Source organism: Papaver somniferum, chromosome 2 (assembly GCF_003573695.1).
Source record: "Papaver somniferum cultivar HN1 chromosome 2, ASM357369v1, whole genome shotgun sequence".
Classification (NCBI taxonomy): domain Eukaryota; kingdom Viridiplantae; phylum Streptophyta; class Magnoliopsida; order Ranunculales; family Papaveraceae; genus Papaver; species Papaver somniferum.
The window spans coordinates 184856764-184870686 of record NC_039359.1 but is presented as its reverse complement, the minus strand read 5'-3'; the positions used below and the strand labels follow the sequence as shown (position 1 = coordinate 184870686).

General features: G+C 38.5%; 1 pseudogene; it reads left to right on the top strand.

Moving 5' to 3' along the window:
• Nucleotides 1-2206: 2206 nt before the first annotated feature.
• Nucleotides 2207-2306, top strand: LOC113354710 (annotated as a pseudogene).
• The last annotated feature ends 11617 nt before the right edge of the window (nt 2307-13923 follow it).

Below are 13923 nucleotides of genomic sequence, written 5' to 3'. Positions count from 1 at the left end.
AATACCCGCATCTAACAACTTAAGCACCTCTTTTCGAACTACCTCTTTCATGTTAGGGTTCAGTCGACGTTGCATCTCCCTAGAAGGTTTGGAGTCTTCCTCTAAATGAATCTGATGCATACACACAGTAGGACTTATACCCTTAATGTCTGCTATAGTCCACCCTAAAGCTTCCTTATTGTCTTGAAGTACATTTACTAGCCTACTTTCCTGATCACTATCCAAATGGAAGCTACAATCACAGGTAAAGTCTCAGATGGGCCTAAAAACACATACTTTAGAGTATCGGGTAGTGGTTTAAGGTCCAACTTTGGGGGCTCTTCTAAAGAAGGAATTAGGGTAGTCTCAGAAACTGGTAACGGTTCGAACCTAGCTTTCCATCTATCAGTGTCTAACACAGGGGTAGAATCTAATAGAGCATTCACCTGTTCAATAGTGCTATCGTCGTCAAAATCTAAACCAAAATGGGATAGACAACTTTCTAATGGGTCTTCAGACAAGATGTTTGGTAATGACTCCTGAACTAAGGCTTCTATCATGTTCACCTCCTCAACACATGTGTCATCTAGCTCATGAGGTTGCTTACTGACATTAAAAATGTTCATCTCCATAGTCATATTACCAAAAGATAAACTCATCACACCATTTCGACAGTTAATGATCGCATTAGACGTAGCTAAAAATGGGCGACCTAAAATCACAGGTATCTGGTTCTCTGGGTCAGGGACAGGTTGGGTATCTAGGACCACGAAATCCACTGGATAAATAAACTTGTCGACCTCAATAAGAACATCCTCGATAACACCTCGAGGGATTTTAACAGACCTATCAGCTAACTGCAGTGTCATCTGAGTAGGTTTCATTTCACCAAGTCCTAGCTGTAAGTATACATGGAATGGCAGTAAGTTCACACTGGCTCCTAAGTCAAGTAAAGCTTTTTCTACCCGGAAGTTACCTATTGTGCAAGCAATGGTAGGAGAACCTGGGTCTTTGTACTTTGGAGTTGTGGTGTTCTGAATGATTGAACTTACGTGACTAGCTAAAAAGGCTTTCTTATGGACGCTAAGTTTTCGCTTTCGCGTACACATATCCTTAAGGAACTTGGCATAAGCAGGAATTTGCCTAATTGCATCTAATAAGGGAAGGTTTATGGTAACTTGCTTAAAAACCTCCACTATGTCATTAAAGTTCGATTCCTTCTTTGTTGGTACTAATAGCTGAGGAAATGGGGCTCTAGGCCTAAAATCAGACCTTTCAGGAACCGAATTCACATCATCAGAAACTTTATCAGTCTCTTCAGCTACTGGTCCTGAGAGGTGAGATCCTGAGGGGTGAACTACAGTATGTTCACTATCGGGCATGGTTACCTTATTGTCTACAACTCTACCACTTCTAAGGGTTCTAACAGCATTCAATTGATTCGATGGTTTTGCACCTAATTCATGAACTCCTCTAGGGTTGGGTTGTGTTTGACTAGGAAACTTACCTTTTTCTCTCAAAGAATCACTTATCAGACCAACCTGGGTTTTTAACTCGGAAATAGCCTGACTATTTTCTTGTCCTATCCTGTTACTAGCTTGTAGACTCTGTTCTACGGATAACTGGAATTTTGCAGTTTGCTGAGTTAACAAGGCGAGAGATTCCTCTAAACTTAGGATTTTCTTATCTGACTGATTCTGAAACTGAGCTAGTCCTGAAGGATTCTTAGTATAGCCAAAACCTGGGGGAGCATTAGAATTACTAAACTGACCTTGACTTTGGCCCTTAGACCACGAAAGGTTCGGATGGTTTCTCCAACCAGGATTATAGGTTTCTGAATATGGGTCAATTTGACGGTTATCAAATCTAGTGTTATTAAAGAGCATTGGCCTGCTCTTCAATATTCTGGCCTTCCCAAAAAGGCTCCACTCTACCACTAGTCTGGCCCACTTCTAAGGCTTCTAACCTTTTTGCTATAGCAGCAATTTTGGCATCTGATTCATAGCCTCCTTCTACCCTATTAACGTTTCCTCTACTTAAAAGAATTGTTTTCTGGGGTGCCCTACTATTTTCCCATTGCTGGGTTTTTTCGGCGATTTCATTAAAAAATTCCATCGCCGCATCAACAGTTTGGTTTTCAAATCCACCAGTGCATAGAGACTCAACCATGGTCGTTGTGGAATAATCTAAACCCTCATAAAGGATCTGAACTAGCCTAACCTTTTCTAAACCATGATGAGGACACTGGGATAATAAATCATTGAACCTTTCCAAATACCTATATAAAGATTCTCCCTCTTGTTGTGAAAATGTGCATATTTGCGTCCTAATAGACGATGTTTTGTGCCTAGGGAAAAACTTATTGAAAAAGGCAGATGTAAGTTGTTCATATGTCTCAATTGACTCGGAGTCCAAACTATACAGCCACGACTTGGCCTTATCTTTCAGGGAAAATGGGAATAACCTAAGTTTCAAAGCATCATCATCTAAGCCTCTAATTCTTAGAGTACTACAAATTTCCTCAAAATCCCTAACATGGTAATAAGGGTTTTCATTTTCTTTCCCTAAAAAGATTGGGAGCATCTGTAAGGTCCCAGGTTTCAGTTCATAGGGTGCCTCCGTTTCAGCTAACTTAATACACGAAGGACGGTAGTCCTAGTTGGATTCAACAAAGCTTTCAAAGTTGCCATTTCTGGCGCTATCGGAGCAACAGGATTCTCTCTCTCAGTCAAAGGACGTTCAAAAACAGACTCTTCAAAAGTCGGACTTTCTAGATTAAGGTAATCGAGACGCTTCGAACTACTAGGTTTCTCTTTAACAAATCTACCTAGTGCGTCTCTTTTACGTTCAGGCATACAATAGAATTTTCTAAATTGGAAGGGTAAGCAAACACAGATCAAGGCCGACTCAACCAAATCAAACCTATTGATTTCTAGCAAACAAAAAGCATGATGGCTCCACTTAGATTGTTTCTAGACCAGCTTCTAATCCTTCGAACGGGAATTCGTTACAATTTAAGCAAACCCCTCTGGAATCAATCCGAGTTAACGTAAGTTGAATAGAGGCGAGGGAAGCTCGGTGGAGCTTTGATACCCAAGGCCTCACCGGTATTACAAGGCGGCGCAGTCACGCATTCAACTTACAGAAACCGTCAAGAACTTCGAAGTATGCTTAAAAGAGTAACCAATATTTTTCGAATGACTTTCCTGTTAAGCTCGTTACCCTATCGGTCTCGTTCTAGTCAAAATTTTAGGCTTAGGTTCGCGTAGGTTACGTGTTCCTAAAGCGGGCAAGAAGAGAACGGTGATGAAATCCGAACCCTTATCTTGTATGGCCAGGCCTTGCCCTTTACTAGAAAAATAAATTTCCGTATTCAGTCCTCAACATATATGCATACGAAGGAGTCCAGTAACTCGCTGACAGGGGATTCGCGAGTGTTTAGAATCTTACCTCCCGTTCCAGACGGGGGATGAATCGGTTGTAGTCGACTCGGGCCACTGACTCCGATGTCTAGTGTACGAACCCAAGGTGCAGAGACAATATCGTAATTGTCCTCCTTCTCTGCAAACAGTTTATATTTAAAGTACCCTTCCGTAGGGTAATAAAAAAAATAATGTCCCAAAGTCCAAAAGTCCAAAAAAATAAAGAAAAATTACAAAAATAATAAACCCTAATACAGTTTTTTTTTAAATAAAATAAACAAACCCTAAACTAAAATTGTCTAAAATAAAATTGTCTTCTTTTCTGTTCTTTTTGCTTTAATCTTTAGCTCCAAGTCTTTATGAAATCACCAAACTCCTTGGCTCAATTTTCTTTATGATCCAGAACCTGTAGACACAAGATAAATACCCAAAAACAAAAAAAGACAAAAAAAAAAAAAAAAAAAAAATCTAAAACCCTAAAAACAAGTCCGCGTCGGCGGCGCCAAAAATTGATGTGATTTGTAGATAGTGGTAAAAGTGGTTCGATTCTCAGACTTGTGAAGGATATTAATTAGACTTAAATTCTAATATTAAAATAAAAACTCACTAAAATTTAGCAAACTCAATCAAAGATGATATCAATATTAAAAGAAACACTGAGGCTAAGATTCCACTATTTTCCAAGTTCAAAGTGATTAAACCAATACTTATATTTATGCAATTTTCTCGTTTAATTTGATTCTAAAATATTGCAACAAGTAGATTTTCAAAAGTAATAATTGTAAATACCAAGTATGAAGCATCAAAAGTCTTAAAACTAAGCATACTCCATCAAAATCACAATCACTCAAATAAAAATCATATTCAATAATAGTTCAAGGCAAATACATATAATTATTGCAAATAAAAAGATAAAATAGAATATACCACTTTTTTGGAAAAATAGCTTCCTCTATCGCCTCAGCAATGGGGTTTAGCTCCTCATATTAATCATGATCTCAAAATATGTGTTTGTTGCTCAAAAGATGATTAAAAGAGTGAAAAGTAATAACACAGACTGTTTGCAACAGTGTATTGGTGTTGCAAAACAGCTGTTACAATGGAACTGTTACAGAAAAACTGTTGCTTTGTCGCTGATTTTAAGACCCTAAATAAGACTGCCCTGACAGCTTAATGTTCTTCAGCTGTTAAACAACGACACTGTTCTGCGACTGTTTCCGAGCGTCAATGTTCTTCGCGTTCTTCTTCTCTTCACAGCAGCAGCAGCAGAAACAGAGTTTGGTAAAGCTCTGATTTCTTCTTCTCTGGCTCTCCTTAGGTTACCAAACTCTCGACACCTCTTCTATATGACCCAAGACATCTATTTATATCAAAAATACCGATTAAATCTCTCCCAAATCTTCCAAAATCTCTTTCCTTCTCTTCACGGCTAAGTTGCGGCAATTTCTTGTTTTAGAATTTCTACGCGTTTCCGAGCTTTCCTTTTTATTATAAACTCTTCCTTAGATAGATACAAATCTTTGGGAAAGTTTACAACACTTTAATCTCTCTAAAATTCCCTAAAACAGGTCACACACGTGACTTTCCATATTTTCTGTTGTGATAAAAAACCATCGATTGAGCCCAGTCTAATCGATTTAAACACCCATATCAGATTCCTAGACCCATAAGGAGTCTATCCTATGAAAATCAGAGGTTTAATCGACCTCAAACTCCTCCAAATCACGATTGCCAAAATTTGTTCTTCACTGCACCTATTTTCCCGCCAAAACCTGGTTTTTGAAATGTTGAAGATGGTTGCCCCTTATCCAGGGTAGGGGTGCGATTAGCAACTGCCTGGAAATGGAATTCCCTTTAGTAATTAGGTTACCCCTTATCCAAAGTGAGAGTACGAATAGCAAATGTCCTCCGGGTGCTTTCCGACAACTTTTCGAGCCAATTTTTTCCAAAAATGTTTATTGGCCAAAAATACCTACAAATAAATAAAACACCATAATAAGTACAAAAATGAGCCCTAACAATATATAGAATCGAGACAAATCGGACACAAAAATGTGTCTATCAGCATGTCTATGTTTGTGAGTCACAATTAGAGATTGTATTTTCTTCTCTCTGTAGTTCAGAGTGCTTTTGGTCTAGTGATACTGCTCCCTAATCTTGTTTAACTTTTATGTTGTTTGCAGTCTAGTTTGTTGTAGTTGACTTAATTAGTGTTTTAGCTCTGGTTAAATTCTTAGTTAAGTCTGTGTCAGGTTCAGAGTTATCTAATCCAGCATACTTTTAGGAATTCTTTGTGCTGTGACTCTTTAACTCAAGCTTACCTTCAACTGCATTTCCACACATCCAAGAACATTGCTTAGTCTCCCAACTCTTCTCAATTACAAATCATCCTTTCAACCTTTCCACCCATCAATCAATTCATCAAGCCTAGCCCAAGCCCACTACCCGCTATATTTACCATTCAAAATTGATATCACCCTATACAACCTTCCATTGTCAACCCTCTCCAACCTAATTCACGTCTCTCCCTAGAATTCATTTGGTAAGACATGTCTATTATCGCATGGAATGTCAAGGTTTAAACCAGCCTCCAACAATTCAGCACCTTAATGGACTTATATCAATGTACAAACCAACCATATTATTTATATCTGAAACTTTGGCCAATGACCTTCAAATGCTGCGAATTGCACAGACTTTGCAATATCCAAATCACTGCACAGTTCCTAAAATCGGCAGAAGAGGGGGCTTATGTCTATTATGGAAAAATGAGGTCAATATCCAAATCATCCTGAAGTACCAAAGTTATATTCATGTTCTCGTCACAGTTGCTGCTCCAGCTCAACCTTGGTTTTGCACGGGTATATATGGCCCACCACATCCAGACCCAAGGAAAAACCCGTGGGAAGATTTTCCAACAATTTTTCCTAGCACTTCAACACCCTAGATGCTACTGGGAGATTTCAACGAAGTTTTGGACCAATCGAAAAAAAGGAGGCAGACCGGTTACGTATGCACAAACGCAACCGTTTATCAATTTAACGGATCAGATGGGTTATATATATTGATCTAGGATTCAGAGGAGATCCGTTCACCTGGACAAACAACCAACAAGGTCATGACAACATCCAACAAAGACTTGATAGAGCAGTAACAAATCAACATGGGAGAACAACCAACCCCCATGCTGGAATCACACACCTTCCACGAATAGCCTCATATCATGCTCCCATCCCGCTTCAAACGAAAGCCTTGGACTGGCAAGGAAGTAAGAATTATAAATTTGAGCATCTATGGCTATCTCACCCTCAACCTCATCAAGTGGTTACATCGACATGGGGTAAACTACAGGACTCAGATCCACCTTTGAACCTCCAGCTCAAACTCATCTCAACCAGTGAAACTCTAACCGTATGGAATAAGATTAACTTTGGCCATATATCCACTTTAATAAAAAATTCAACCACGAAAATTGAAGCTGCCCAACATCAATATGCTACGCAAACTGGAGATGCACTGGAAAACTGGATTCAACAAGAAAAGCAACTCCGAATTGAACACCTGAATTATTGGATTGCCATGCAACATATTGGCAACAGAGATATAGAATACAATGGATTCAGTCAGGCGAACGTAACACCACATTCTTCCATACAAAGGCCACAATTCATAGAAGCTGCAACAATATACAACAAATTCATGATCATCAAAACAATTGGATTAACGACAAAGAAGAAATTATCAGGATCATGCTTGAACACTTCACATACCAGTATACGGCTCCAAATACAGTAATTGATGAAAACCTGTTCGAGGAAATAACACCAAGGTTAACCCCCCGACAATGTGCGAAACTAACAGCGAAAGTCACCACTGAGGAAATCAAACATGCTCTTTTCTGCATCGGATCGGACCGCGCTCCAGGACCAGATGGATTCACCAGTAAGTCTTTTAAAGTTTTCTGGGAAACAACCCAACCACAACTTATTGCAATGGTCCGAAGTTTCTTTGAGTCATTTAGCATTCACCCTCTCATGAACCACACTAACATCACTTTAATCCCAAAGATTGAACATCCCTCAAAACCATCTCAATTTAGACCGATAGGGTTATGTAATGTCACTTGCAAAATCATCTCAAAGATCTTAGTCAATCGCATATGACCTTTACTTACATTTTTGATAAGCTCATACCAAAGTGCTCTTGTGCCTCAACGATCCATTCATGATAATATAGCTATCGCAACTGAACTTTTTTACCACATCAGAAAATCATATCGTACGAAGGATCCTAAAATAACATTGAAACTAGACATTCAAAAGGCGTATGACTCCTTGGACTGGGGATTTATCAAACAGGATTTCACCAGCTTAGGCTTCCCCTCCAACTTTGTAGATTATATTATGCTATGAAATATCTACGGTAACCTACTCAATCAATATCAACGGCACACCGCATGGATATATCACTCCAACCAGGGGAATACGACAGGGAGACCCTCTCTCTTCTTATATCTTTATTATTTGTGCGGAAATACTGTCCACCAATTTGGGAATACTTGAAGCATAAAATAAGATAGAGCGACTCCGCATTTCTCAAAAAGCTCAACCAATACTGCATCTTATGTACGTAGATGATCTCTTGATAACATGTAAAGCAACTCCAGAAGGCACCAATCACCTCAAACTACTGCTATATGCTTACGACACCTCGGCGGGTCAACACATCAACGACTCTAAATCCACAATGATACATCACCCGAAGCTAGAACAATCCCAGATAGATAAGTTAACCCAAGATTTCAACATTCCAACAACATCGAACCCCCCTACCTATTTAGGAGTACAATTTAAACATGGTAGATCCTCTAGCCACATATTTTCCCCTCTGCTTCAACGGCTGGCACGCAAGGCAAAAGGATGGATGACCAAATGTCTCAACCAATCGGGAAGATTCGAGCTCATAAAATCATCACTAACCCCTAGTACCAACCACCTCATGCAAACCCAAATCCTTCCTTCTCATATCCACCAAAAAATGGATCGTATCACAACAAACTTCTTTCCGGGGTCATGATTTTTCAATCTGAAAACTCCACCCACTGGGAAAAGACAAGCTCCACAAACCTAAATGACAAGGAGGGCTCGGTATCCGAAGTAGTAAGGAACACAACAAAGTATTACTCATGAAACGAGTTTGGCACATTCACCAAAACCCTAACTCTATCTTAGCCAAACTATATGGTGCAAAATACCTTGATCAGACCCCATTTTCGAAAGCATCCCACCACTCCCGCCTTCCCCTAGCCCTCAGTGGAGGCAAATGTCCTCGCTCATACCATTTTTCAAACAACATCTCTTCCACCAAGTAGGAGATGGATTACACACCCCCATACAAGCAAATTGGATACCACAATTTGAAAATACCATTAACCCGACTTCTTGTTATCCAATACAATCAGTAGCAGACATCATCGACCCATCAACCAGGAATTGGAATCATGAAAGATTAAGCCTACTATCCCGCCCCATAATTCAACGAATCATCAACATCCACATCCCACAGAGAAATCAACCCGATAGGATCATATGGCATTTTACAAAAAGCGGACAATATACCACAGCTTCAGGATACAACTACCTCATTAGCGCTTCTGCGCAAACTCGCCAAAACCCACTTTCACCATCCAACTTCCTTTGGACACTCCCGTGTCCCCAAAAAGTACAGCTTTTCTTGTGGAAAGCAATTAATGAGGGTTTACCAACCCTCAACATTCTTCATCGCATCCATCTCACCAACTCCAACCTATGCCCTCAATGCAGTTTTAATCCCGAAACATCCAGTCACATTCTGCTAGCTACATTGTCGGACAGTTATAGATTCTTGGAACCTCTTACTAAACCACCTCAGAAACCTTCACGTCGCCTCGCAAGGCATACCCATTTCACTACCTCACCAAACAACCATATCCGAACTTCTTCAAACAAAAGTACCTGCACCGATAACCACAACCTTCTGCTTCCTTTTTTGGTCCTTATGGTTAACCAGGAACGGTGTGATGTATCGCCAACAACAACAAAATCCGATAAATGTCATGCAAATGACCATCAAGCTCCAGCAGGAATATTCTTGTTCCCAGACACACCTCCCACCGGTGCTCCCTGGGACGCAACCATATCCAAACCCATCACAAAGAACAATAACAACTTCAACCATCTTTGTAGGATGGCTCAAGCCTCAATCAGATTGGATCAAAATCAACACGGACGACGCGGCAAGAGGAAACCTCGGAATAGAGGGAGCAGGTATTATTTGTAGAAATGTGGAAACCAACACTATCCTAGCAATAGCACAACCTCTAGGAATCACCACAACACTTGCAACGGAGACCTGGGCCACGCACATAGCATCTAAAACGGCGACGGAACGAGGATGGTCAAAAGTCCAATTTGAAACGGATTCGGAAAATTTAATGAGATTTATAACCTCAGATACGACCCCCCTTGGTATATATCTGACCTGGTTGCAGAGATCAAATAAAGGCTCACCCAAATCCAGCAATATACCGTTAGCCACGTCTACAGAGAAGCAAATCAAGAAACATATGGTTTAGCAAACCGAACAGCGGATGATTGCTCCATAGGGAGACTCACGACAACAGTATGGGAACATACAATTCCGCAATCTATCAGTTCTATTGTAATAGCAAACTCTGTGGGTATTACGTACCCTCGTTTAATTTCAGTCTAATCTAATAAATTTCATGCTTCAAAAAAAATGCCTAAAACAAAAGGAACAAAATAATTGTATTCCTTAAATATCATTCCCTTGTTTACATCACAAGATTTCCGCAAAATCCCCTCCGATTTTCACGTGCAATATTGCATGGACTTCCATTTTCCATGCGGTTTCTTGGTTGAATAGCCCTTAGATTTGAATTCTTGGATCAATAAAACAAGTAAAATATGACTACGGGAGAAATAACCAAGGATCAAAATATATTGTTCTAATATCCGAATTTGGATATACTACCCAAAATTAAAAAACATGCAACTTTTAACTGATCGTCATACCCTTAAATACAATTGTATTTGGTCGCCGTTAACTAAAAGAGAGACGATGGATATCCAGTTTTGATTTTCAGATGTATACTTCAAAAAACGAGCTTTGATTTTTGGATCTAAGTATGTTCTTCTTCTCTAATTTTCACAATAGAGATCAAAAGTATAATCTGTATCTACATTCTTCTTCCTTCATGCGTTTCTGTTACCTGTACATGTTTTCAAGCAAAACTCATATCATATTTGTACAATTTAAACGAAACCCAAATTAATTTTCTAAAATTTGAGCCGATATTTTGAATTTCAGGTTATGAACCAGCTCCAGCTCCGGCACCGGGATCTGGTGATAGTGTCGGTTTGTCTTCGCAGTATGACACAATGTCGGAACCACCGGCATTGTCTCCGACAATGGGAATGAGTGGAGAAACAAACACGCATTATGGAATGGGTGGAGCAGCTGTTGCGCCTAGTTTGGGGAGGAAAGTTCTGGTGATTTGTCTTCTCCCTGGACTGTGAAGTGGTGTGCAGTGGGAGATGAGATTGCGGACTGTCAGAACTATTTAAGCCTCTTGGGACAGAAAGAGAATTATAATTGGGATGGTAAATGTCTCTCAGTTTGTACCTTCAAATTTTTGTAGTTTGAATCTTGATTGCGTCATTTTTTTGTTGTTGTTGTTGTTTGCATTGCAATGCGTAGTGTTAGGAGAGAAACAACTGAAGCATGTTTTTAGAATAGATAAAAAAAGATGAAGCGGATTTAATAAACTTAGAAGCAGGATTAGCATACATTGGATTTCTCAATTACTCAAGGAAAGCAATTGCAAATGAAGTGTACTGTAATCATACTGTAAAGGTCGTATTGCTATTTGAAAACGGTTCATGTAGTGAGAGCAATTTCTGTGATGTATAATGGACATAAGCAGATTTGTAATTGAAGTACTAAGTAATAAAGGTCGTATTGCTAGACTGCACTTTGTATAAGAAATGAGCTAATTGAAATTCCTTTTTGTTGTCAATGGGTGTCGTTAATTGCTTCTGGTTACACATTTAAGGATGTCTCTTCTTTTCAGTTCTGACGTGAGGTTGTATTTACTTATCTTACAGAAAATAATAGAGTAGATTGTGGAATTGCTACTTCCATGGGTTGTGGAGAAGTTATTACTAGGATAAACCTCTCCAAATATGCAAGATGCACCTGAATGGATAATAACTATTTTGATAGAAAAGTATATTTCGGCCTGGTTGCACCTAAGTGCATATTGTGTATTTTTTTGATTTTTTTGTTGTTTCTCTTATTTTTCTTTTTCCATACCAGCTTTTAGTTGATTTTTTGACGGTAATGGTGGTGGATATATTGCTCGATTTAATTAATTTGTGATTTTGATTGTTTATAAATAATTGCAGTAGGATAAACCTGAATTTATTCTCAAAATACACAAGATGCACCCGATTGCATGATGCATATTCTTTATACAAAATAGGTCTTTCCCAGGTGCACCTGAGTACATAATGTATATGTTTTTGATTCTTATAGAAAAATTGTTTTGGCCAGGTTGCACCTGAGTGCATAATGTATATTTTTAAATTTGGCCAAATTGTACCTGGGTGCATAATGTATGCTCGGCCTGGTTTAAAATTATTATTTTTTGCTTTGAATTTCATATCGACAACGGATCTTGTTTTGTAGAGATTTCCGAGCCCTTTCCAATAAATTTTATCAAAATCCGATTAATATTTCGGAAATTAAGACCTTTCTCGCGATTAATTTTAAATGAGAAAGAAAAAATAAATAGGAGAGAAAAAAGTATAAAGTGTAAAGTAAATGGTACATATGACTTAATTTTTTTGTATCTTTTTCATCAACATTCATAATTTGCTTGTCCATTATTCTCATACTTTATGGATCTTGGTCATATGATCCATTTTCCGTGTTCCATGTCCCGGACACTCTTTGCCATATGCAGAAGCTTAACTTTTGTCTTTACTTTCCTTAAACATCTTAATGGAGCCAAAGGTGAACATGTAATATCATGCTTCTGATCCATATCTCATTTTTACCAAAGGAATAGACAAATTTTCGAAACAAATCAGATTTTCAAATTGTGAGATAGTATCTTTATTATGCATGTCACTATAATGATTATTTCTCTTTCTATATTATACTTTCGAATACCCATGTGCACATATATTCTTCCAAGACCATTTCTTCTTCTTCTTTCATTTTACTTTTAATTAAGACTTTAATGGGTCGATCTTCGTTGAGTAACGGTCTGACTTTTACTGTCCACACACGTACGCCGACTAGTCGAGAAAGCAATTGAGATACTTCCGAACATTTTACGTTAAAATTGTGCATTATAGTCCGTCGAGCATTTTTCCCACAACAACTGCAAAACTAAATAAAAATAAAGAATAGACAACTAATAAATATAAATTTTAGATGTAAAAATGATCCTTGAGCAAATATATTCTAAAAAATAAAATCTAACTCACTGTCACAGGCATCGCGATTGTACTTAGCGTGTGCAACAAGCTTTTGAAGTTTTGTTTCGGGAGGGTTTACAAGAGGTATGCCCAAAAAATATTTATTTCTAATTAGTCACAAGTATCCAAAGAGCTATGAGGACATAAATTTTCTCAACCTATCGCCAAGTAATTAGATTGCAAGAGAAAAACATCTGTCAGTGTATCCGCTAAACAGCGGGAGAGATCCGTTAAACAACTGGAAGAGAGAGAGATCCGTTAAACAACTGGAACAACGTCGAGAGAAAGTATGTGCATGAGTTAAACCAGTGCCAGAAAGGTCATGTGCCAAGTGGAAAGCAGACTAACAGCGCAACCGCTATGCACTTCTCTTTGACTCTCTCATAGTTCTCAATCGTCGTCTTCGACTTCAACTATTGATGATAAACCCCTGAACTTCATAGAACTTTGACATTATGTTAACTCTTCTCCTCATTTTCTTCTTGCTTGAAACTTCTTATAGGTAACAAAAGGAATAAAGAGGTAATTCAGAAAAATAGTACCTGGATGAAGCGTAACAATCCTTCTCCGAAGAATAAAACAGAAAAAAACAACAAAAATTACTAATGTACAACAACAGTCAGGTCCACCAGAGGGATCACTATGTACCAAAAGTATGGGTTTCCTCCCATAAAGCGCTAATTGATTGTCTTCATCCATACTTCGCTACCTGTAACATTAATCCTGGTAGACGGGATCCTTCAGTTCTGATTCTTATATTATATAATTGGGTGGTTTCAACCATTGGCCATTAACCTTGAAAGTTTCTTCGTTCATAGGATTTCCAACTTCAACTGCACCATGTGGAATTTTTTTTTTGACAAAGTACGGTTCAAACCACTGAGATCTTAATTTACCAGGGAAACGAGAATTGTAAAGGAGAACCTCTTGACCTGGTTCGAATGTCTTCCGAATAATTGATTTATCATGAAAAAATT